This window comes from Mesocricetus auratus, unplaced genomic scaffold (assembly GCF_017639785.1).
Source record: "Mesocricetus auratus isolate SY011 unplaced genomic scaffold, BCM_Maur_2.0 Super-Scaffold_100020, whole genome shotgun sequence".
NCBI lineage: Eukaryota > Metazoa > Chordata > Mammalia > Rodentia > Cricetidae > Mesocricetus > Mesocricetus auratus.
This window is the reverse complement of record NW_024429201.1, coordinates 20,033,770-20,060,383: the sequence shown is the minus strand read 5'-3', so window position 1 is coordinate 20,060,383 and position 26,614 is coordinate 20,033,770. Positions and strand designations below refer to the sequence as shown.

General features: G+C 40.3%; 1 protein-coding gene across 2 annotated transcripts in view; it reads right to left on the bottom strand.

Moving 5' to 3' along the window:
• Nucleotides 1-20,807: 20,807 nt before the first annotated feature.
• Nucleotides 20,808-26,614, bottom strand: part of Tnpo1 (transportin 1) — an 86,195-nt gene continuing 80,388 nt past the window's right edge. For both annotated transcript variants that reach the window (XM_040729107.1, XM_005065616.4), the window contains exon 25: nt 20,808-26,391. The gene's annotated coding sequence lies outside the window, so the exon portion shown is untranslated. The remainder of the gene's footprint in view (nt 26,392-26,614) is intronic.

Below are 26,614 nucleotides of genomic sequence, written 5' to 3'. Positions count from 1 at the left end.
GGCATGAGTCCCTGACTGATACTGTAAACTGGTCAAAAGCCCGTGGCTAGCCAGGCGGTGGTGGCGCACGCTTTTAATCCCAGCACTCGGGAGGCAGAGGCAGGTGGATCTCTGTGAGTTCGAGGCCAGGCTGGACCGACAGCCTCCAAAACAATACAGAGAAACCCTGTCTCGTAAAAACCAAAAAAAAAAAAAAAAAAAAAAAAAAGGACAGGGTTTCTCTGTAGAACCCTGGCTGTCCTGGAACTCTCTTTGTATCCCAGGCTGGTCTCAAATTCACAGAGATCTGCCTGCTTCTGTCTTCGGAGTACTGGTGTCAAAGGTGTGCGTCACCACCACCAGACTCTTCTTTGGTCTTTCTAGAATCAAATTTGCAGTCCTCTTGCTTCAGCCTCCCAAGCGCTAGGATTATTCTTTTTGTTTTCTGTGTTTTTCTTTTTAAAACATGTTTATTGAGTTTATTCTTTGACAACTGCATACATGTATAAAGTACATTATTGCTGTAACTCCCCACCCCTCCTAATATCCCCTCACTCCTACAGCCCCTAAAAGTCCCTTTTTTCCAGATCCAATTTTTTTTAACCTACTGAGTTTAACCAGGCTTATTTGTATGACCGTGGGTTTGAAACTCTCCACTGGAACCTAAGGTTCTTGATAATTGGTGAAGAAACAACAGCTTTCTGCATATTAAAAGCTTCCTTCATTAAATCCATGTGAATTTTGTGAGGTCTCTACTATTCCGAGAGTCCTCAGTGTATACACAGCTGAACCCAGTGGTTGCCCCTTCTCTAAAATTATCCATAGCCAATAGTTCAGTGGGAAGGGTAGGGCCTTTTGGGTTTGTTTGTTTGTTTGTTTGTTTGTTTTTTGAGACAGGGTTTCTCTGTGGAGTCCTGGCTGTCCTGGAGCTCACTTTGTAGACCAGGTTGACATTGAACTCACAGACGTCTACCTTCCTCTGCCTCCTGAGTGCTGTGTGATTGACTGCTGGTCGGCCTGGTCTTGTGCAGGCCCATTGCAGACAACCACAGCTGCTGTGAGGTTTGACTATATTGTTGTGCCCAGAAAACAGCATTTCAAGCCCTTTTCCTTATTTTCAGGCTTGTCCGTTATTTCCAGCCCCACTTCTTCAGTGACCCCTAAACCTTAGAAGAGGTGGTATAGCTGTCCTGTTTTCCTCCATTTACTTTTATCTGGCCTTTTGAATTAGAAAGCAAAAGAGTTTAGGAAGAAAACTGGTTTATATAAGTGCTCTCTCTCCCCTCCTCCTTCCCTCTCCTGGAGTTTCCTTGCCTTTATCTCCATAGATCCACTTCTCTCAGTATTATATATAACCCGTATTTCTACCCACAATCCTTACATTATGAGTCGCAATAGAAAAAGACATTTGGGTGTGCAACTTGAGCTTCAGTATGAAAATTAAGCATCATTGTCTTTTAATAGTCTGCTTGAAATAAGCAACACTAGAACATTATCTATAAATGTGTGTTCCTTTCTGGGGGTATCTCTAAATGTGTTTCCTTCCTTGGGAGAGGCAAGAATTCATATTGGCATGTTGCTTCATGTGCTTCCTGTACTCAGAAAATATGCTCTAGGAAATTAAGAGTTGCCTAAGGTCTTATAACAGATAGGTTGGGGCCTGGTGGGGGGTGGTTGTTGTAAACATAGCCATTCCAAGAAGGAATGGAGCAGGGGCTGGGAAGTTGACTCAGTCAGTGAATGTTTGCTGTTGAAACATAGGACCACAATTTGATCCTCGGAACCCACAAAAAATAGCCATGTATGATGCTATGAGTTTATAAGTCCAGCACCGGAGTGGCCCCAGAAAGGACACCCAACGTTGACTGACCTCTGCCCTATCCCCATGCCTCAACATAAGCACACAAAGAGGCATAGGCTAAGTGTTACTGATGGAAGTGAGACCTTGAGTGCCAAGGCAGGGTGAAAGAGGGCGCATTAGGAGAAAGTTAAACATGTTCATTCTCCCAGGACGTGTGTGTGTGTGTGTAGGTAGACACATACAGATATATGTTTTAAACTGATGGGGTCTGTGCAAAAATCTTCATATTCTCTCCCTAAGATGTTTTCTTTGGCATTCTTCTCCTTAAATCTAGGTATGATATAATCTGATATGTTGTGGGTATGAATGCTAATAAAGATCCCATAAAATTTAAAGACATGTATTTACAACATCCTGTTTAAAAAGTTTTTGTCTCTTTATTGTCAGCTCTAAAGTGCAATTGTTCAAAACCTCAAAGTCTAATAAAAGTGTAGGACTGACCCACCCTAAACAGGACATCTCGTTATTGTATTAAAAACTGGTCTCTCTGGGTTGAGGATGCAGCTCCATGGTAAAGCATATGCTTAGCATGTAGAAGTCTGGGGAGTAGGTTGAGGGTGTAGTTCAAACCACTGAGTACGGTAGGAGGAAACAGAAAATCAAGTCAACCTAGAGATGTGCCCACTACTCTCTATCAAAACCCTTAAAAACAACCACCACATTGTTTACATAACCCTTTGGGAGGGGCATTCAAAGTCAACGAGACTATATTCAAATTCAGGAAGTTAGGTTGTAGTAAAACTTAGTGTCAAGAGCACACACACACACATGCACATGTATGACATTTTGGGTCCGACCTTTAAAATCCTGTTAGATGACATCTGCCTTTATATATATATATATATATACATATATATATATATATTTTTTTTTACTGTGTTTCAATAATGTACACTGTCACCAACTGTTTTTTTCTTTCCCATTTAGGCACATAAAATATAGGTTGTTGTTTTTCTCTTCCTACCTCCCACATGCTAGCTAAAACCATTTCTTTCCTTTATTCAAACTTGTTTTTAAATATGCCTTCCAAGAAAAGAATGTCACTGAAACATTATTCTTGATGTAATTTCTCTTCTATTTCTTTTCTCTGCATGTGACTGATGGATGCAGCCCTAGAACTGGAACAAAAGCCATAGCCTGTGTTTATAACATCTTTTTTTGCTCTCCCTTTTGCAGGTATATGCACTTGACCAGTGTTGATGGGGAGGCGGTGTTCTTGTTTCTTTACTCCTTAAAAATGCAAAATCTCAGGACTGAGCAGTTAAGAGCACTGGCTGTTCTTCAAAAGGACGTGAGTCCAATCCCCATCACCCACATGGCAGCTCACAACTGTCTGTAACTCCGGTTCCAGGGTAACTGACACTTTCACACAGACACACATGCACGCAAAAACACCAATGCATATAAAATAAAAATAAATTAATTAAAAAACAAAAATGCAACATCTACTACTTTTCACTTTGTGCCTGGGCTTCTATATTTGGGCTAGGCTATATATACTTACAAGTCTAGCTGCCCATTCATTCCACAAACATTTCTTACATCCCTGTTGTGTGTTGGCCTATCCTAGGTGTGTGAAGAGAACAGATTAATCCTGTTCTCAGAGTTCCTGCAGCCAGAAGGAATAGACAAGAGGATACATAGAACAACATCTGTGAGCAGATACCTAGGAGGTACAATGTTAGAACACAAGCAAGGGCATGAGCAGTATAGTGTATTGAAATAGTGATCCATACAGTTGATAACAATATATTGCATTTTTCAAAATCGCTGAAGCTTTCGTTTTCAGTGCTGAGGATCTAGCTCAGAGCCTAGCTCATGTTAGGCAAGCGTGCTAAAACCCCAGACCCAGGGATAGATTTTAATTGTCCTCACTACACACATGAAAATAAGTATGTGAGATAATGCATGTCTTTCCACGCTGCATATATATGATAAATACATGCTTTTCAAATAAAAAGTAACGTACATCAGGGATGTTATGCACATGTTTCCTTTCTCTCTCTCTTCTTTCTTTCTTTTGTTTTTCGAGACAGGGTTTCTCTGTGTAGCCCTGGTTGTCCTGGAACTCTAGACCAGACTGACCTAGAACTCATAGATCTGCCTCCTCTGCCTCCCTAGGGCTGGAATTAGAGGATTTGAGGTGAGCACCAACACTGCCCCCCTACTGTGCATACTTCTAATCCCAGAACTGAGGAGGCTGAGGTTGAAAGATCACACATTTGAGGTTTGTCTGGGCTCCCTAGCAAGACCTGTCCCCAAAAGGGTGTGTGTATAGGGTAGGGGGGTTTGTAATGTGGTCAGTGGGAAAGCGCATGGCTAGTATATGTGAGAACCTGAGACTAGCCCCCTTCACTTCAATAGTAAGCTTTTGGTTTTTAAATAACAAATGAGGGACCATATAGGGAATGACTCTAAAATGAGACTGCCTGGGTTAATATCCAGACTGCCATTTATGAGCTCTCTGACCACGTGTATGACTCAGGTTGCACAGCTGTAAAGTAGGGATAATGCTACCTACTTCTAAGACTTGTTCTAATGAATCAAAGCACTTAAACTCTGTGAATAGTGCTTGCCTTGTGATAAACACATCAGCTGGAAGCAGCTAATACTGTTAAGAACAAAGAACAAGAGAGTATTTCAGAGAGTGTATCCAGTGTAGACCTACAGAAGGAGAGGGAAGGGAAGAGTCCTGTGGTGTTTGCAAGAACCTGCCAGGCAGAAAAGCAAGTGCAAGTTGGAGAAAAGGAGGCAAAGAAATCCAGGACCAGAGGACATAGGGCCTGGAAGAACACTTCTGATAGGGTTCTAAGAACTTTGAAAGGCCATCAGAGGGTTTTCAGAAAAGAAATGTCATGACCAAATGTTTAGAAGGTCCATTCTTTTTTTTTTCTCTGCATGTGACTGATGGATGCAGCCCTAGAACTGGGTTTCTTTGTACTGTTTCGGAGGCTATCGGTCCAGCCCGGCGCCACCACCACCCGGCTAGAAGGTCCATTCTTAAATGTGATGAGAAAAATAGGTCATAGAAGTGCACAATGGCAGGTAATTAAACATCCCCAGAACACCACTAGATATCACATCTGAAGTAGAAAAACATGGCAGGTCAGGAGTGGCGGCGCACACTTTTGATCCCAGCACTCGGGAGGCAGAGGCAGGAGGATCTCTGTGAGTTTGAGGCCAGCCTGGTCTACAGACAGAGGGAGTTCCAGGAGAGCTGGAGCTACACAGAGAAAGAAACCTTGTCTCCAAAAAAAAAATGGTGAAGGACTAGAGAGATGGCTTAGAGGTTAAGAGCACTGCCTGCTTTTCCAAAGGTCCTGAGTTCAATTCCCTACAACCACCTGCAATGAGATTTGTTTGGTACACTGCAGAACATTGTACACATAATAAATAAACAAACAAACAAATAAATAAAGTGTGTACTGTTTTTCCAGAGAACTCAGCTCTTTCAGAAGACCCAAGTCCAGCAGTTCACGACCATCTGCAACTCCAGCTCTAAGAGACCCCACACCCTCTCCTGGCCTCTGCAGGCATCTTTCCCACACAGAGACTTACAAATACACAAAATTAAAAAGCCAAATCCACCGGGCTGGACCGATAGCCTCCAAAACAATACAGAGAAATCCTGTCTTGTAAAAACCAAAAAAAAAAAAAAAAAAAAAAAAAGCAAGCCAAATCCTTAAATTTAACTAATAAGCCTTCCAGCCTAAAAGATTATATTTTTAAAGAAAATTTGAAAGATTTATGTGTGAGTGTTTTGCCTACATGTATGTATGTGTGCCACATATGTGTCTAGTGCCAATGAAGGTCAGAACAGGGCATCAGATCCCGTGGTAAGAGAGTTGGAAGTGACCATGTGGGTGATGGGAACCAAACCTGGGTCCTCTGCAAGAACAACAAGTACTCTTAACCACTGAGTCATCTCTACAGCTCTGTCAAATACATTTATTAAAATCTATGTTGGGGCTGGGTGGTGACGCACGCCTTTAATCCCAGCACTCAGGAGGCAGAGGCAGGTGGATCTCTGTGAGTTCCAGACCAGCCTGGTCTACAAGAGCTAGTTCCAGGACAGCTTCCAAAGTCACAGTGAAACCCTGTCTCAATGTCTTCTGTCCACATAGAGGTTCAAGGACACTGGTCATTTCTTCAGCTCTTAGGAAGTGTGGACTTGTATTTCTGGTAAGGAGATGATGAATTGTGCCTTTTTGATCAGCAAATGTCTTTATTTGTGAACTGCTCTTCTGAATTTTATATTAAATATTATTTTAATTTAACAAGTGGATATCTTTTTTTTTTGTATTCTGAGACAGGGATTCTTTGTGTAGCCTTGGCTGTTCCAGAACTAGCCTTGTAGACCAGGCTGGCCTCAAACTCACAGAGATCTGCCTGCATCTGCTTCCCCAGTACTGTGATTAAGGGTGTGCATCCCCATGACTGGTACCAAGTGACTATCTTAGTATTCTTTTTTTTTTTAAGATTTGTTTATTTATTATGTATACAGTGGTCTGTCTGTATCCCTGCAGGCCAGAAGAGGAAACCAGATCTCATTACAGATGGCTATGAGCCACTATGTGGCTGCTGGGAATTGAACTCAGGACCTCTGGAAGAGCAGTCAGTCCTCTTAACCTCTGAGCCATCTCTCCAGCCCTCCTTTTTTTTTTTAAAGAATTATTTATTTATTATGTATACAGTGGTCTGCCTGCATGTCAGAAGAGGGCACCAAGTCTCATTATAGATGGTTGTGAGCTATCATGTGGTTGCTGAGGGTTGAACTCAAGACCTCTGGAAGAGCAGTCAGTGCTCTTAACCTCTGAGCCATCTCTCCGGCCCCCCATCTTAAGTATTCTAAACTGTTATATTGAAAGATATCAATCATGCATTCATGAACTTGTCTTTCATAAGAATTCTTTCCAATCTTTTTTAACTTGTAGTTTTTCATGATTTAAAGTTATGGCCTGTGTACCTGTGTTTACATTGTATACAGTGTATACATTGCTTTGTGTGACTTCTCATTAGTTAACATTGTCAAATTTATTTTTTCACGTTTTTCCTGGGCTCTGATATCTCATGTTTCATTAACATAAAGAAAACTATGGCCTCATGTTTTATCCACCCCTTTTTTTAACCAACAGGGTCTTGCTTTATACTCCAGGCTGGTCTTGAACTCACAATTAAACAGCTTCTTGAGTGTTGAGATTACTACTATGTGCTGACATACTTGCCTGGTCTCTGTGATTATAATCCTCCATGTTTTGTGCTCATTTAATGGAGCTGAATTTTATGGAGAGTAATTTATTTTGTTTTATTTTATTTGGGCTTTTTGAGGCAGAGTTTCACTCAGTCACCCTCACTGGCCTGGAAGTTGCTATGTAGACCAGAGTGACCCAAAACTCACAGAACCTGTTTCTGCCTCCTGAGTGCTAGGATCCAAGGCCTGTGCCACAATCTAACACCTAGAGATTAATTTTTGAAAAATTAATCCTTAAACCAGACATGGTGGTGTGAGCCTTTAATCCCAGCAACGGGGAGGCAGAGGCAGGCAGATCTCTGTGAGTTTGAGGCTAGTCTGGTCTACAGAGTGAGTTCCAGGAAAGCGATAGTGCGATCCTGTCTCAAAAAAAAAAAGCCCAAATAAATAAAGAAAAGGAAAAGTTAATTCATGAAAGTAATTCATGACACTTTGTCTGGCTCTTTTTTTCCCCTGCTACATAGTGAGGCTGTTTTGTGTGCCATTTACTTGGCCAGAAGTTTGGTTTTCACCCCTTAAAACACATTTTTAGAATATTGTTTCTTTGTTCCTATGATTGTGAAAACATAATTTAAAATAAAGGTGAATTCTTATTTGTTTCTGGAGTTTTGTGAGCGAGGCGAGAGTTGGATTTCATTCAGCAGACATTCTTCTGACAGCGTTTTTTCGTGTGACTCATCTCTGATAGACTGCTCCTCAGCAGCTGTCTGAGGTTAACCCAAATGTGTCACAGTGTAGTCTTCCTCTTCTCTTCAACAGCACACTACTTCCTAGAAAATCAGAATTCCTCTGCGTTTTATGTCTTGCTCAAATCTACTTCCTCAGCTTTTGGTCAGTTCCAAACAGTCTTTTACCACTAATGCCTCTTACCAATAGTGCAAGAACAGGACTATTCGTTTCTGTTTGAGACAGGGTTTCTCTGTATAGCCCTGGCTGTCCTAGAAGCTCACCATGTAGACCAGGCTGGCCTTGAATTTAAGAACTCTGCCTGCCCCTACCTCTGGAATGCTGGGAATAAAGTCATGTGCCACCATGCTGGGTTGGGACTACTGATTTTTCATCTCTGGCTCTGCATTCTGCTTCAGAGTTATGAGCTCTGCTGGCTTTTCCTAAGCCCTGCAGCTAAGCTTAGGTTTTCCAGTGCCTGCGACCTTCACTCAAGTCCTCCTTCCTACTTAGATCTGGTTGCCTTTTAGTTTTAGAAGTGTGGAACTAGCATTTTGATTTCTCATTCTTGTTACTTGCAGTTTCTGAGAGGCAGAAAAGACCTGTTTTGTCATATTAATAGTTGGATAGCTTTGTTTTTTAAAAAATATTTTTAGTTAAGGTATAAATTAAGGGGTTTCATTATCACGTTTTCACTGACAACATCATTAAGTGTTGCTCACATTTGCCCCTTCACACTGGTCTCCTAATCCTCCCCCATGTTGCTGGTGCCCTTCCTCCCTGCCAAATGGTTCCTTTTCTGCTTTGGTGTCATGTGCATGCATCTGTGTAACTTCCGTACACAAGGAAGAAAGCATGTACCATTTGACCTCTCTCCTCTCTTCCTCCCAGTCAGCCTCTGTATACTCGCATATCATACATATGTGCATACATATACATGTATGTATTTACGTCTACATTTAAATAGGTTTCATGAGAAAACATGTTTTCATCCAGATTATACATTTTTAATTCTTCCTTATGGCTAAATAAGGAGCACATTTGTGTATCCATCTGTGGCTGATGGCTTCAAGCCTACATTCCACAACTTGGCCGTTGTGAATAGGGCTGCAGTAACACGGAAGTGTAAGTGTCTCTGTGGTCCTGAGGATGTTAGCTATACTAAGGCAAAGTTGGTATCAGTTCCCGTTGACTTCTGGTATGTTAGAGAGGCCCCGTGCTGCTCCTGGATTCCGTACTCCTTTTAAGTTCTTGTCCACCCCTGCCCCCAGCATGTTGATTCCTTACTTCCTGTCCCTGTTTGTAGGTACAGGAAATCCTCACTTCAAATGGGAACTGATTACCTGGTAGAGAATATGAGTTTTGGTTAGGGGAGGGACAGGCTGCAGGTGACTTAACTTCTTGGTCTGTCCTCCCTGACCCCCCAGGGCATTGTCCTTGTTCTCCAATCATAGCTTGCTCTGGAGTTGTGGTATTTGGTAAATGTTTAACAACCAGCTTGGAGGTGAGGGTTCACCCTGATTTGCAGCATTTCCTAATTTCCATGCAGTGTAAACTCTCCCACAGGAGCCATACAGTATCACTGAATGGCATGGATGGGGAGAGCCTGCCCCTTCTTCCTGGTCAGGAATGACATGGATAGGGAGAACCTAGATTCCCTCCCTCCCTTTCTTCCTTCCTCCCTCCTCCTTCTCTTTCCCTCTCCCTGGTCAGGAATGACATGGGTGGGGACAGCCTGGCCCCACCCTCTCCCCCTGGTCAGGAATGACATGGATGGGAAGAGTCTGGCCTCCCTCCCTCCCTCCCTCCCTTCCTTCCTCCTTCCTTTTTTCCCTCCCCCTGGTCAGGAATGACATGGGTGGGAAGAGTCTGACCCTCCCTCCCTTCCTCCCTCCTCCCTTTTTTCCCTCCCCCTGATCAGGAATGACATGGGTGGGGACAGCCTAGCCCCACTCTCTCCCCCTGGTCAGATCTGCTTCTCTGTGCCTGGCAGGGAGCTAGTTTCTGCAGTCCAGGAGCTGGTGGTTCTTACAGGGTTGACTCCGTGACTTAGTGCTTTCAGCTACTTCTCCCAATATCCTGTTTAAGTTCTGCTTTGTTAGAATTTTCTATACATTCTCATGTTTTGTACTTTTTTCAAACTGTCTTGTTTGCTGGAAGTACCGTTTCTGGTTTTTCTGTGCTGTCTGTCTGTCTATGTAATTTCTTTGTGATTTCAATATTTCAATGAAATTCAGAGCAGGAAAGGCAAAAGAGTCCTAGTCTGTGCCTTAACTTGTTTTCTTCAGAAGTCACTTCCTTTTCTGTCTTGGAGGTCACTTCCTTCCCATGACCAGTGACTTTCTTGAGAGACTGTTATCTTGAAAGATAGTTTACTGAGAAGGGCCACTGAAAGGCTGCCAAGAGGTTTCTGAGGAAACTCTGATAGCTTGATTGAGGTTATTGAATGATCCACCTGAGCTCCAACTGGGGAATACACTGTTGAGTGGAGGGTGGTCATACACACTGGCCAGAGTGGAACAGCCCGCAGGTTCCTGGGCTAGGCAAAGCTAGGGTTCTGGGGAGCAAGTGTCTGTCTAAGGTGCTTAGTAGTAAGAGGCTCCAAATGGTCAAGACCTTACAGGTCAAATGAGGGGATTCCCAGGCTCATTTAGACCCATGGAGGTGGGAAGCTCCAGATTGTCATGTGATCTGTTGAAGCTATTTGGATCTAACTTTTGGGAAGTCCTCCCTTGCCAGAGCAAACTAGGATGGTCGATGTGCCACACTAATCACAGCATGCTAGAAGCAAAGCAGGTGGGTCCCTTTGAGTACCAGGGTAGGGCTACAGAGATTCTGTCTCAAAAACAAAAACCTGCTTCCCCCCAAGACTATAGCAGTCACTCAAGACTGTTCCTTGTTTTGTTATTAACATATATCTTTTCTCTCTTGCCCCTTTTGGCAATCAACTAAAAAAATATGTAGGAAAGCATGCTTTGGTGATTCACACATCAATCATCACCCCAGGCAATGAGAAGTAAAAATGTCCAAAACTTCTGGAACTATGACAAGCAGGACATCTGTACAATCCAAAGCACTACACCCAAGATACTTGCTAATTCAGAACCTGAGAAATGTGCCCAGCAGTCAGAGCTGCATTACTCAGGCCCACTCATGTGGTTCTCCTCATAGAACGTTATTCCTACGCTAAATGCAGGTGTGGACGCAGTGAGGAAAAGAATGAATTGAAATGGCAGTACATTGTGTACAGTAATGAGTGTATCCTCTTCAAAAATGCCAATGCCATGAAAGACGAAGGAGACTCTCCCGATGAAAACAAGTAGACAGAGCCACCCAAGTGAGTGGCCTGGGGGCTTTCTTTTGCTGTGTAAGCTCTGAAAATGTAAATTAGGTCATTTTCATTTTTGAGATCACTTATTGTATAGTCCAACATGGCTCAGAACTTGGAATCCTCCTGCCTCAGTCTCCTGAGTGATATACCAAATCAGATGTTAGTTTATTTTTTGTTTACAAAGGTGACTATTTGAGGACATACATGTTGACATACTTACTGAGAAAGAGGCACTTCCAACTTACTCTCAAATGGTCCAGGAAGTTTTATCTATTTGTCAGTAAAAAAGATGTAAAAGATATTTGCATACTATTTATCAAAATGAACCTTAACCACACAAAAAGGTTTATTGAAGCTTGATCCATGTTGTCTAGACAGAAAACCACCAAGATGCCCTGCATCTACTGGAGTACTACTTAGCAGCAAAGGAAATGAGCCATTGATCCCAGGACTCAGCATGGAAAAATCTTAAAATCTTTTTGTTAAGGGAAAGCCAGACTCAAAAGGCTATTCTATGATTCTGGTTCTACACTAGCAAAGGCAAATCTGTAGGGATGGAAACCATTCCATGGTATCAAAGGATGAGGGGAGCAGCTTATATGCAGTGGGTATTTTGAGTAATGGAACCATTTTTTTTAGGGGCGTTGTGATGGGGGAAAGTCCTTCTGTGTATATGTTGTCTTATTGGTTGATAAAACACTGTTGGTCAATAGAGAAGCAAGATACGTGGGACTAGGAGTCAAGGAGGATTCTGGGAAATGTAGTTAAAGGAAGAGTCACCATGTGATCCCGAGGAGAGGGATCAAGTCTGGCATTCTCAGTAAGACCTCATAAAAATATATATTAGTAATAATGGGTTAATGATTAAGTCAGAGATAGCCATTAAGAAACCATAGCAAATGGCTAACAGCTTCATAATATGGTGTCTCGTGTGTTATTTGGGGGCTGAGACAGTGGCGGGACCCGGGCAGCTGGTGGGAAGGAGTGCACGGTACAGGGTTGGCATAGTTAAAGTTAGTCAAATCAGAACATTTTCTGTATGGGTTTTTATTTTTGTTTTCTCTTGTTCTTTTGAAATCCTGAAACCCACTCTGTAGACCAGGCTGACCTCAAACTCAGAGATACAATTGCCTCTGCCTCCCCAATGATGGGACTAAAGGCATGTGCCACTACCACCTGGCTCTGTAGGTTTTTATAATCAGGAAACCAAGGGAGGTGGGATTCACATATGAAATGCAGATTCAAATAAATGAGTTTATATATTCCAAGCACATCATAAGCAAGGATGCTGAGAGGAGCACCTGAGCAGCTTAAGGGCCCTTGGGAGATGCTGCTTCAGTTGAAGACCAGGAGGTTCGATCCAGAAGGTACTGTCTGGAAACACTGTGATCTACTTCCTAAGTTTGCTCATCACAGTAGCTATGTAAATCTAAAGCTAGATTCTTGTTAGGACTGCATAAATAACACAACACATTGATGATAATGAGACAGTTTATTATTTGCAGAGAAATGTCATCAATATTCAGAAGCAGGGATGAGAGGGATCACAGTTGAAGACATCAACATGAAACTATGTTTAATATAGTAACAGAATCAAATGTAGACATTCACAGTGAGTAGACAGTGTACATCCAATTCCTTCCTCTTCACTGAGAAACAACACTCAACACCACCTAAATGACAATTTTCTAAAAAAAGAAAAAGTGGGGAGCACAGTCGCTTCCATTAGGCAGCATTGTGACATTCTGCTATGCCGACAGCCTGCTCATGATAAATCAACTTTTAAATTTCCTTTTTTTTTCTAGGTACTGGCCAAACATGTTTTCTCTCACACCAAATTTCTGACAGCTGCTAAGATTATTATTATTATTTTTTTTGGAAACAGGGCTTTTCTGTGTAGCCCTGGCTGTCCTGGAATTTACTCTGTAGATCAGGCTAGCCTTAAATTCAGAGTTCCCCTTACCTCTGGTTCCCAAATGCTGGGATTAAAGGTCTGTGTCATCACTGCCTGGCTGTTTTTCTCTTATAAATAAAACCTACTAAAATTGTTGAGCCTAAATACAAACAAACAAAAAACAAAACCCAGGGTTCTTGGAGAAATAGCTGACTCTAGTGGTGGGGAGGAAACCAGACGAGATGTGGTGCCAGGAAGGAATTCAGTGTAAATACAGAGGAATAAAACCTTCATGGGCTTTAAGTTGAACCCAGGCACTTGTGTATAACACACACACACACACACACACACACACACACACACACACACACACACACACACACACACACACAAAATGCAAAATGTAACACTGTTACAGCTACACCTCCAGGAATTTAGCCACAAAGCACATAAAATAGAATCTTATTTTAGTGAAATAGTAAATAAGCTTTATTAATGTGACTTATCACACTGCTCTTAAAATTATATATTCCAGTACATTAGAAAATTCTAAGCAGCTGTTTTCCTCTTTACCAGATTTGTAAATGAGACCAAACGATGACTTTCAGAGTCTAGAAAGGTGAAGTAAAACAAAAGTTAACACACAACATGACAGGGATGATACCACCAACAGGAAGCCACAGACTATCCCTGGCTCCACAAAGCACCTGATGGGAAGATAGTCCGACTCCACGTGGCCAGTTGCCAAGATGCATTCATGCAGCCCCTACTTGAGACTGTGCCATCCCTCCCTTTGCTTGATGATCCTCTAAGACTACCACAGAGTGGGGAAGCCTGGCAGGTGACACCTAGTCTACTCATGACCAGAGCTTTCTTTCCAAGCCCCAGTCTGAGTACCAAGTCAGGAAATAGGTATTCAGTGATCTCCATGCTGTGTGTGGTCTTCCCCTTGGGCCATAAGCCCCACTACCTGACAGGTGTTAAGAGCTCTGAAATGGCTATGGCACACCAGGACAATAACTTGCTTTGCTAGCCAGAATCTTGAACTCTTTGCATGAGAGGTTACTTAAAAACAGATGGCAGTACGGTATCTTTGCTAGGGCACTGGAGTCACATCAACAAGTTCAATTGTGTGGCTTCCAATCCTAATCCCTAATGGTGACTTGCCTTCTGTGAAGCAGAAATAAAGCTGTCAAAATTAAGCAAGCTCTTATGCAAAAAAAGACTCACACCCCGTCCTTTCTCCAATTCAGCAAGTATTTTATTTTTTTTAAAGATTTTATTATTTATTGTGTATACAGTCTTCTGCCTCCATGCTAGCAGAGGGCACCAGATCTCATTATAGATGGTTGTGAGCCACCATGTGTTTGCCAGGAATTGAACTCAGGACCTCTGGAAGAACAGTCAGTGCTCTTAATCGCTGAGCCATTTCTCCAGTCCCCAGCAAATATTTTATGATATACTATTCAAGACTCATCCAGGGCACTGTACATGTTTGTGGGGGCACTTATGAGTTGACTGTCATTATTTTGTTATGAGAGCACATAGGTCCTCTCTAAGTCAACAAATTAGCATTGAGGCAGCACCTGAAAGACTGTCAGAAACTCAATCTGGGGACCCATCATTTGTTGTATCAAAACATAGATTTCACCTAGAAATCTTAAACAAGAGGTGTCTTCTTGCCGAGATCAGAAAGGCTGTAATACAATTTAAACAACTTCAAAGTTCCCAGCACATAAAGAATTGACGTGTGTGGAGGGAGGGTGACAGTGCCTGGAGAGACAGTATTGGCTGCTTTTCTAGGAGACTTAGGTTCCATTTCTAGCACCCACATGACAGCTCACAACCATCTATCTAACTCCAGTCCCAAGGGATCTGATGCCCCTTCTGGGCCTTCATAGGTACCATGCACACAATGGCACACAGGCATAAATGCAGGCAAAACACCCTTTTACATAGTTGGGGGAAAAGTATTAATGCCAGATGTGATGGTGCATGCCTTTAATCCCAACACTCAGGAGGCAGAGACAGGCCTCCTCTGTTTTGAGGCCAGTCTGGCCTACAGAGTGAGTTCCAGGACAGTCAAAGCTAAAACTAAACAGAGAAATCCAATCTTGAAAAACTAAAACAAACAAAACCAAAAAACTAACTAAAAAACCATGTTCTATTTATTGGGTGGAGATTTCATTACTTGTTTCTATAGAATACTATCAATATGGCAGAATCAATCCACATCACATTATCAGTACCTTCTAGGGGAAATACACTCACATTATCACTGAATATAGTTCAAGTTAGAGTGCTAAGAACTTAAAATTGATTGTGTGTGTGTATGGTGGTGGTAGTACTAAACAATTTCACATTGTCCAGGCTGGCTTCTAACTATAGCCAAAGATTGATTTGAACTGATGCCCCTGCCTCTCAAGTGAGATTAGAGACATTTCTCTAGTGTGTGTGCGTTTCAAAATTTAAAACAGGAGCTGGGTGTGGTATTACATGCCTTTAATCTCAACACAGGGGAGGCAAAGGCAAGCAGATCTGTGTAAGTTGGGAGAACAGCCTGTTCTACAAAGTGAGTCCCAGGACAGCCAGGGTTGTTACACAGAAAAAATTAAAATGTACACATCTACATTGAAAAACAAAATGAGATTAAAAACCAACCGACCGAACTACATGGGACATGGAGAGAGGATGATTCAGCAGTTGAGTTTGGTACTGTTCTTGTAGAGGATCTGAGTTCAATTCCCAGCATCTACATTGGACAGTCTAAAACTATCCTAACCCAGCTCCAGGATGTGACACTCTCTTCTGGCCTCCTTTAGGCACTTGGTGTATATACATTAAAAAAAAAAGTTACTTAGTTAAATATTTTGGTTTGCCATGGCACACAAATAAACTAGACAAACTTGTATGCTCTTTACCTCCCATGTGCACTGGATTGACTTTTTTCAAGACATGATTTCTCTATGTAACCTGGCTGTCCTGGAACTTGGATCTTAAGACCAGGCACCTGCCTCTGCCTTTTCTGGGATTAAAGTTATGAGTCATCTCTGCCTGGCAGGGTTGACTAATCTTAACACATTACATCAATTTGCCTTCTTGTAGGCTTTTTATTATAAAGCATCAACATTTTTTAAAAGCTCACAATCCAAGCAGTCTTAAATATGTATTCAGCCATCCCTGAAGTTGAATTTATGTACCATGGCACTGCCCTGTATTTTCTAATTCCTGTCTTGTTTTAGGTTATATGTATGTGGTTTCTTTGTAGGCATCCTAGAAAGCGATGTTTCCCAGGTCTGTGTGTCACCTTTGGTGGATTCAGGGTTCAGCTTTACTAAGGGCAGACTCCTTCCACTGTGGCCGCACCACATCAGCTTAGTGCATGATGTCTTTAACTCCCATTTACTCATTCTATCAGTTTAGAGAATTTGAAGATATCCAGTACCCTCCCACTTGCAATATTAAGTACCCACGCAATAATTTCACTTCAGACAGTAAGGAAAAAAAAAATCCAACAATCATCTCAAGATAGACAGCCAAGAACTCTTTATTGTACTTTCGTCAGTGTCTAGGTGACCAAACTGGAACTGAATTTCAACTCACTGAATGAATGCCCTTAACAGTTCAGTTCTTTTATCTGGTGGCAGTTAAGAATGTTCTGTTTCTTTGCTATTGTGGTAAGAGCAGCTATCTCTGTGACACATGGATAATGAAAAATTGCAAAAAAAATTGCAGAAAAATAGATGGAACTGGAAAATAACAATATACCGTGAGGTAATCTAGGCTCAAGCACATCCTTTCTTCTATGGGGACCCAGCTTTTAATGCTATGTATGAGTATTTGTGGGGTTCGTATGGGTAAGAGGTCAGGAAACTAGAGAAACATCCATGAGATGGAAGAGGCTTTTAGGGAGGTGGGGAGGATAATAGAACACAAGGGGTGTGTGAAGGAAGGGGACTTGGGGATAAAAGGGTGTGAGTGGGGAAGGTTGACTGTGGGTACCACATCTGAATCCAACATCTATAGACACATTTGTCTTTATTTCCTTAACACCATCATATACATAGCATTCATACCATAAGTTTTTTTTTTTTCTTTTCTGATACACGGTTTCTCTGTGTAGCTTTGGCTGTCCTGGAACTCACTGTGTAGACCAGGTTGGCCTTGAATTCACAGAGATCCGCCTTCCTCTGCTTCTGATTGCTGGAATTAAAGGTGTGTGCCACCACTGCCTGGCTCAACTTGAGGATTTTGACATAGGTAATTAACTTTTTGAAAGACCAACTATTTAGAGGAGGGTTGTCTCAGATGCCACATGACATCATGATTACTGGAGACAGCTTAGCTATTAAGAGCACTAGCTGCTCTTGCAAAGGACCAAGGGTTCAGTTCTCAGCACCCACATGGTGGTTCATAGCCACCCATAGCTCCCATTCCAGGGAATCTGATGCCCTCTTCTAGTCTGAGGGCATTTCCTCCACATGGCATAGTTACATACAGGCAAAACTCATATTCATATAAAAACAAACCATTTAACAAAGTTTAGTAAAGTATCTTCAAATCTTTGGGTTAGCTGTAATTCTGGTGGGAGCATGAAGCTATGAATCCAACTTCTTTGCTTTAAACTTGTCAAATAATTCATCTTGTTAATTGAAGTATGGCAGCTTCATGGTCAGATGTTTCTGGGCTCAGTTCTGTGAAGTCACTGATTCACAAGAGCAATCCCTCTACCCTTGTTTATTGTCTGCCTGCCTTCTTGAATTCAAATACCTTTATCTAGTTTAAAAAATTACAGATCTGAGGATGGCATTAAAAGTTATCTCAGGCTACTTCAACTTGCTTTTCACAAGTTTCTAAATCTTTTAAATTTAGTTAAAAAAAAAAAAACCCAGAAACTTCCCTTGGCAATTTGACCTTGAGAAGCCAATGTTCTTAACTTCTACGTCATCTTTGCAGCCACAGCCCGCTGGTTTTCTTTACTCACCTGTGAGCTTCAGTCCTTCGCCATGCTGACACCTGTTCAGCTTTATGGTTTGAACTGCCATTTACACACAAACTTCCAGCTCATCATCTTCAGCCAGGCACCTTCCTGTTATTCAAAATGCCTTCTCCGCTTCTCATGGGTACCTCAAACCTATTCCAGTTAATTGCAATTATACCCTTTCAGCTGCTTGCCATGCCCAAGGTCTGAAGTCATTTGTGATTTTTCCCCTCCACAACACATTCTGTATATTTTCAAATCCTGATCACTCCTTATGACACACCCAAGTATCCAATCACTCCACATTCACACTACTCTGATTCCTCACTCATCCCTGACCATAACAGCATCTCCTAAATCTGCTTCTTCCTTAGTGTCATAGGACATTTTCAGTGGATTGTCTCATTTTCTACCCCAAAGTCCTACAGAGCCCTTCCCATTAGACTTTCAGTTATCCTTTAGACCATCTCTTTTTCCTTGCTCTAGACACTAAGGTGATATACAAATAAACAACCATCCAGGCCATTCACCTATGTTTGCTTTCCTGAGATAATCTCCAAGAATCAGAAGTCTTACTCCCTCCTTCACTCTTGCCCAAATGACATCCTCTCAGACCTACTTTGACAGCCCCCCCAGCTCAAGTGACAAAACAGTCCCTCGTACCACCTGTGGTCCTTTCTCATACTAGCATCACGTGACACACTTATTTCACACAGCTCTCTACTCTACAACAGATCAAACTTCATGTGACTAAGAACAGTGTTTGCAACATTAGATACAGGTAACTTAAATCTGCAGTACAGAAATACACTTCATACATAAAACTTCTAAAGTTAGAAACCCTTACCATTAGACTACAACTCACAGCACAGGTGCTGCTATGAAAACCTTAGACCATATCTGAAGGCTATAACTACCATTTTTTTTGCCTAACAATTCCAGATTTACAGATTACTGCAAATATATGCCAAAGGTTTAAGCACCTGAACACCCACCACTATTTCACTCAGAAGGTTCAGAAATAACATTGGAATGTGTATCAATAGGACAGTTGTAGAAATTGTAAACTAAATCAAGTATTATGCAGCTACATCAACGTGCATTCTCATCAGCTGACGAGACTGGATGTAACAGTGTCTAGAAACAATGCAGACACTCCACACTTATATGTACTCTAAAGCATTAAAGCAAACTACTGATAAAACCCAATTAGCTTCCTTCCTTCCTTAAGAAAGGGCCTATCTATATGGTCCTGGCTGTCTTGGAACCTACTATGTATATCAGGCTGGCTGTGAATTTAGAGATCTTCCTGCCTCTGCCTCTGAGTGCAGTTGTTGCACTTCTTATTCACCAACATAATATTGAGGAGGGATGCTTGAAATGGTCACAGGAAGAACATTTATAGAAATGAACTCCATGAGGGGCTGGGACAAAAATCTCAAGGTGGCAACTCTAACAATCTTCACATCACTGCCAGTGGATTAAGCTTTATTACACTTCAGATGGTCACCTGCAAACTGCAGACATTTCAGGAAGTCATTACAGTTATATAAACACAAGACTCAGAGATAAAGGACCACATGTGACAGTCACTGAGTAGCTCCCACTGTCAACTGCACAATAAAGAAAATCCACCCAAGACCTGTACAGTTCCATTGCTACCTTAACCATGACCCCTAAGTAATATTATCTCAGATTATAAATGCATTACAAAATGCCAGTTCAGAAATGGAACAACCCATTTTCTCACTTACCAACTCCCGCTTCCCCCATTCTCACCTCCCAGTCCACATCTCCATCCATTTCTGTTTAGGAAAGAGCAGGTCTCCCATGAGTATCAACAAAACATGGCATATCAGGTTTCAGTAAGACCAAGCACCTCCCCATGTAGGTTGGGCAAGGCAACCCAGCATTAGGAGTAGGGTCCTAAAAACCCATAAGACAGCCCCTGTTCCCACTGTCAGAGGAGTCCTACAAGAGAGCCAAGCTACACAACTGTCCCATATATACAGAGGGTCTAGGTCAGTCCCATGAAGGCTTCCTGGTTGTTGGTCCAGTATCTGTGAGCTCCTATGGGCCAAGGTTAGTTGATTATGTGAGTTTTCTTATGGAGTACTTGACCCCTCTGGCTCCTACAATCCTTTCTCCCAGACAATGAATGGACTCTTAAATTCCTTCTGCAAGGTGTTTCAGAGAATACTATATCTCAGTTCCAACTCATTCTTGTGAACACAATGTGTTACTTCAAAATCTTTAACAAAAGCAAAGAAATTCAAGCTTTACTTCTTAAATTTCTGAGCTGCAATCATTCGTCTCAGGCCCTTTCTTGTTCTAAAATGTTCTATATCTTGAGTTAAAAAGACCATTTTACAGCTATGTATGCACACACTCTAGAATGTTTTAACTGGTAAATGCAATTATGTTAGTTGATTGCAACCCGAAGAGGAAAGGGCTTGAGAACCCACAAGCCCCGGTTGGCTGAAGGACCAGCTGCCTTCTCAACCATCAGCTCTTTGCATCACAGCATCACCTTTATTTATCTCATTTGGCAGAGCAGTTATCGTCACTATTCTCCGCAGCTTGAGTTGAAAAGCATTAATAGTAGTTAAATTAAAATGTATGCAGAAGTTTCTTTTTACTGTAGTACATGACCAAGAAAAAAAAGTCGCTCAGATAACAACAGGTCACTAATGTGTAAGCTAAAGGAAAAAAAACCAACAAAAAAAATCACACAATAGCACATTAATCCCACCGCCCAAAAAACCCCACCAAACCTAATAGGACACAAAATCGGGGAGAACAAAAAAGGTAATTTCTTTCCATTAAAAATCAGAGTGCAACGTCTATAGTTAAACAACTTTATTAACATAGTCAAGCAGTGATTAACATTCACATCTATTATGTCACATCATACAAATGTAAATACAAAATTACTACAGTACAATATATATTCTCTGCATGATCCAAAATATTTGGTGGCCCCAAAAAACTCTCTTTAAAATTCAGCAGCTTATCAAAAATTAAAACCGTATTCTATTTAAAATGAAGATCTGTTAGCACAGAGTTAGACTTCAAGAAATATCAATTTAGTACAGTTTGAGAAGTTGCAGGAGGATATGTTTGAAGGACACATTCTAACATAGTGTGGCAGGTACAGGAAACATCAGATTTTAAAGCTTTTAAGCGTAACTCATACAACCTAAGTTGTCAGCAGAAAGATCCAGTTATTTATAACTAAGCAAGTACTACTAAGTTATTGCACCCAATGTTAACATGAATATTAAGTGTAAAACTTTCATAACATGAAGTGATTTACCATGTTTAAGCATCTCTTAAGATGATAATCTATTCAGTAAAATTAATTACATAGTATTATCTAATTATTATCTCCATAAAAAAAATCAATGAAGCTCAGTTTGGTTATATATCCACATAGGAAAGTAGTGACAAAAAGAAATGAGGAAAATATAGTGGAACCCCCTTTATGAGGTGGACATTAGGAGGGACAACACTGCCTTACAGGCTAACCATGTTATAGCAGGCATTTAGCAAGATGACTATACCTGTGAAATAGATAATCCTGCATTAATACCAAGCCACAGTAAGAGTGACGTATGGCAAACAAAAACTCCTACTAAAAGGAAAACTACTAGCTTTATAATTAGTGATCTACTATTGGCAAATAGATTTGGCTTAGATTTAATGTATAGAGGTGGGGAAAAGAAAACAAGTTTTAACTTCCCTCAAAGTCATGCATACATTCAGCTGCTATGCATCTTTTTATTTCAACACAATACACTCTGGGATACAAACCACAAAAGCAGTTGCTCTAATTAAGCTTATACCTTGCAATTGTATAAGTATAATAATTAGGCATTGAGAATTATCTACATATATGTAATACCAACAGGGAGAAGATCTATATCAAGCCTAAGTTAGTTTCTAGATGCCTAGAAAGCATACAGGCAAGAGAAACTAACTTTCATGTGAAACTTAACTTTAAAGAGGCCTTAGAAGCACTGCCATATTTAATACATTACGAAGTGCACTAATTGATATACAATGCTATTGCATGGTATTGATACTAGATAATATTGTTATCAACACAAGTCACTACTGCACATTTTTCCATCCTAATTATCCCAGGCTGTTAACCACAGACCCTAATTTTCTTATAGACTCCAATGCCTACTTTATTAAACAGTACTAGCAGCAACAATTAGTGTCTCCCTGCCTTGTAATATTTGCAAAAGTAACTCCGTAAGCAAAGCTGTGTGCACCTGAAGTACTAACAAAGGAAGAACTTAGGGTTGCAGGCATACACAACACACTCTTCTCTTGGGAAGAATGCTTTTGCTCTGGTATCTGTTAATACATTCAATATGAATATAATTAACTATATGAAGCAAAAAAAATTCATTGCAAAGGTGTTAAATTGAGACAAGAGTTCAATAAGTAATTTAATTCTGGCACCTCAACTAAACAGAATTTCATGTAGGGAAGAAAAGGTTCCACTTTTGTATTCTGAGTGTTTGGAAAAGGGGAGGACCAAACTAGACTCATTTTCAGATAAATCTACATACCAAATGTGGAGAGCTTTCTGTATTGCTCAGTCTGATAGAACAATTGGGGGGCAGGGAGAATATCAGACTAACTGGGAACATTCTTAATAAAATACATAAAAACAACAACTCACAAACCTCCAAAGACGATTAAGTACGATGATCTTTCTTTATAAACATGTCACCAAAGCAAAATGATACAAGGATATTCACCTGAGATAAAACTTGTATCTGAATATAACTGAGTAGACAAAGCAGTAAGAGGAAAGTCAGTTGAAATTATTTTAAAATATACATCTGACTCTATTTTACAATATATGCAATTTAAGCAATTCAGATCAATGAAAAAGTCTTAACCAAAAAAATCACAGTGTTCATCAATGTTAATTACAAAATGTATGCTACTTGTTTTGTTTTAAGATGTAATGGCTTGGTAAGTGTTTTAAGATCTGAAATCTAAGTTGCATAACAAAATCAAGTAGCAATAATGTAAGCATCAGAACTGGCTCTAAGGGTATTTACAAGTTGATTATTTTGGAAATAACCAACAAACAATACAAAAGTGATTTTTCTTACACAGTATGAAGTCATTAAAGAGATTAGACAATACAAAAAGCAAAATTATTTCCTGAATAAATGAACACCTGTGGCACTAAGTTCATTTGCTAATGGGCTGTAACATGGAACTGCCAAGTATGCATTTAAATTTTACTAAACACACTTTCTGTTTCCAACTTAGGTTGATCAGCAGCTTTTGTTCTGTTAGAATCCTTCAAAGAGAAAAGCTCAAACAGGAAAAGAAGGCATATATAAAACAGTAAACACTGACCTCCTGAGGTTCCTACAACATAAAAATTTCAAGTAGAAAATCTACATCACTCAGCAGCGGCTATCTCTGTAGCTGAGCACACTACCAGCATTTTAGTGTGAAAGGAGCAGGCGGAGGAAGCCGCGCTTTAAGCATGCCAAGAGGCAGAAACACTGGAATGTAACAATGACAAACTAACAATCTCACAGACATTCAGTCAACATTCAAAGCTATCAAGACTGCACCACAAGAACTGAGTTGCTTTTTATATATATATTTATATATCCCATGATGTGTTATGTTTCATCAAAATAATAAATGCTAACTCAGTGTTTACCTAAAAAAAAAAAAAACCTTAAATGGCTTCTGCAAATTCCTGTGCTATACTATGTTGTCTGAAATATAATATAAATTAGGAAGAAATAATAACCTCAACAAGGAAACTATACAAGATAATACCCCTACTCTTAGGTTGTCAGTCATTTTTACTTAATTTTCTATTATAAATTTAGAAACAAATCAATTTACTACAAAACAAAATATTGTTTGTTTTTGTGCTGCATAACTGCCAAATTGGAAATATAATCTCAGACAGGTGACAATGTCAATTTTATTTAATACAGATTTTTAAAAATCACAGGTTCATATAACTATTGAAAGTTTTTATATTTGTTTTATTATGTTATGAGACTAATCTGGCTGTTTCTTTATTTACTACTTATGCAAGACTATTACCTCCTATGTTAAGTTTTGGAAAGCATCTGAAACACTACAGGGCATATACTAACTATAATCCAAGGACAAAACAGCTATTCTGTTCCGGCATTAAAGCCAACTCAAGAAGCAAAATTTGAGCTCCCAGTAAGGTAAGCGTACTAACAAGTGAAATGCCACACATCCTAGAATCTAGCTTGAATTTAAAAAAGAAATGATTGGGCATTGTAGATGGTTTTATTTTAGGCCCTATAGACTGAAATTTGCAAAGCCAAAATAGAAGGCAAGAAGGTAAAAGAACATGTTAAAACAAACATATACACAACCTTTTTGCATGCTGCCATGCATGTGAAATGTTTTGAAACTTTATAAAGTCACACGCACACAGCTCACACTTCAGTGCAATGGCCTTATCAGTCAACACTTTTAGAGAACAGAACCATGCAAAGAGGAGCAATTGCTTATAAAAACGGTTACTCTGTATTTATTCTGCAATGCAAAGGTGACAAATTAAAATATAAAAAGGCTGTTATGGCTTAACTTTTTGTTGCAGATTAAATATGCAGCATTGAAAAATGGAAAGGTGTGGCTTTATCTCTGACCAGCAGAGCTAAAAAGATAAATCTCTCCATTTTCCTTCATCATCATGGGATACACACTGCTCAGGCAATCCAAACTAATAAAGACTTGCACTTTCATATGGACATAAGATCAAGTGTACCAGTTAGGGTCTTCACATTCACAGTATATAAGAAAATACACATGGAAGGAAAAGTAAAGGGTTAACTTAACAAGGATTTATTCACAGGAATACATGTAAGTAGAGGGGAAAAAATAACAGAAAGTCAAACAAATGAAATGAAGAGGATCCAAACCAACTCTCACTCTGTAGCTTTGAACTTGCACCCTGTGTGCATATACTTAGGGCACAAAGGGCCACCAACATGCGCCAATACAGTGTAGGAACCCTGCATTACATCCACTAACTTAAACATATCTTTAAGATCATGCTTTGAACAAAAAGAGGAAAGCTTAGAGGCAATATGTTGAGTGGGAATAAACATTGAATATAGCAATCATGTTTCAACTTCTACAATTGTCTTTATGTGCCAACTAACATTTATGCAGCCTCTTACAGATCTTTTACCATGTAATTTGAAATTTGATAAAATCACTAGTAGTATATAACCATGCAGAAAGCACACCACACTGACAGCACAGAGGCAAAGGTTTTGCACAGGTATATTAGCTTTCCACATTGTGCAGGTTACACACAATACAATACCAATCTTATTCCTAACAGATCCTAAAAAGATATTTCAAGGCCTAGCTGTAAACTACAGTACTTTATATATCTATATTCTTAATAAAAATAAAATCCACAAATCTTAAAGTAATTTTAAATGCAGGGCTACTGAATTGGTAAACTGCAACCCAAACTGGCGCAACATAGGTAAATGAATACCAACCGCACTCTATGTGATGCAAGCATGCTACGGTCCCACTAATTTACATCACTTTCAATCACTATGAGCCAGAGCGCATGCCTGAACCTTAAACTGCACCTTAAGATAACGTGTTGGCCTAGAAATTAAATCTAAGAAGTACAACCATGAAATTATATCCACTAACGTTTTAATGTAAAATTAGATGTCACCTTTAGTTTGATACCCCGACCCCATTTATTCCTCCCTCCCTGCCCAGCCCGCAAAGGTAAAAGGAGTGACTCGTTGGCATCTCACAGGGTGCTTCATTGTTCAAATTTGTTTCGTTTTATTTCCAACTTTTTGGGGGTACCTTAAATTGTAACGTCCAAGAACCTGTTTCTACTAGGGGAGGCAAGCTGATTTTAACTGTTAGTTTTGTGTAGTTCTTCATCAGCATGCAAAACAAGGCCCCGTAATGTGGGAAATTTTATATAAAAACCTTTAATGAAAAAAGCTTCCTTACTGTTGTAGCTTCCCACTCTCAGGTTTCCTTTGCTGTGGACCATAGGATTTTCCTCCTCGTCCTCAGCCCTACGCATTGTTTATGTGGTTCTTGTTTAGGTACAATTCCCCATAATATTCCAGAAAGTACTGTTCTGTGAGTAGACTGAATAGTTTTGCGTCTTCACATCCAGTGCAGAGTTGTAATTGGAGACAGATTTCCACCCACAAAGGCTCCAGATGTTAAAACATTTCCCAACATCGACTTAATACAGTGACGGCAACACCTCCCTCCCGCCCCTCCCAGTAGGGTTGGGATTGTACTGTATTCCCTACTGGTTTACCCTTCCCCCCTGTAAAGGGTAACATTTTCCCTGGGTGCAGAGGCTCCCTTATAGTCTCCAAGACTGATGGACCTGCAAAAAACAAAACCAATTTTATCTTTAATACCCACCTCTCTTTCAGAGCCAAGGGAGCATAAAACCAGTCAAATAACAATCCTACCTTTACCTATAAAGAAAATAAGAAATTGGACAAATTGCCAAAGATCATGGTATGTTCTTTTGAGACTGAACAGTTACCTGCATTGGATATGAACATGAACCCACACTGGAGACACACAGCATATAATGCTTCATA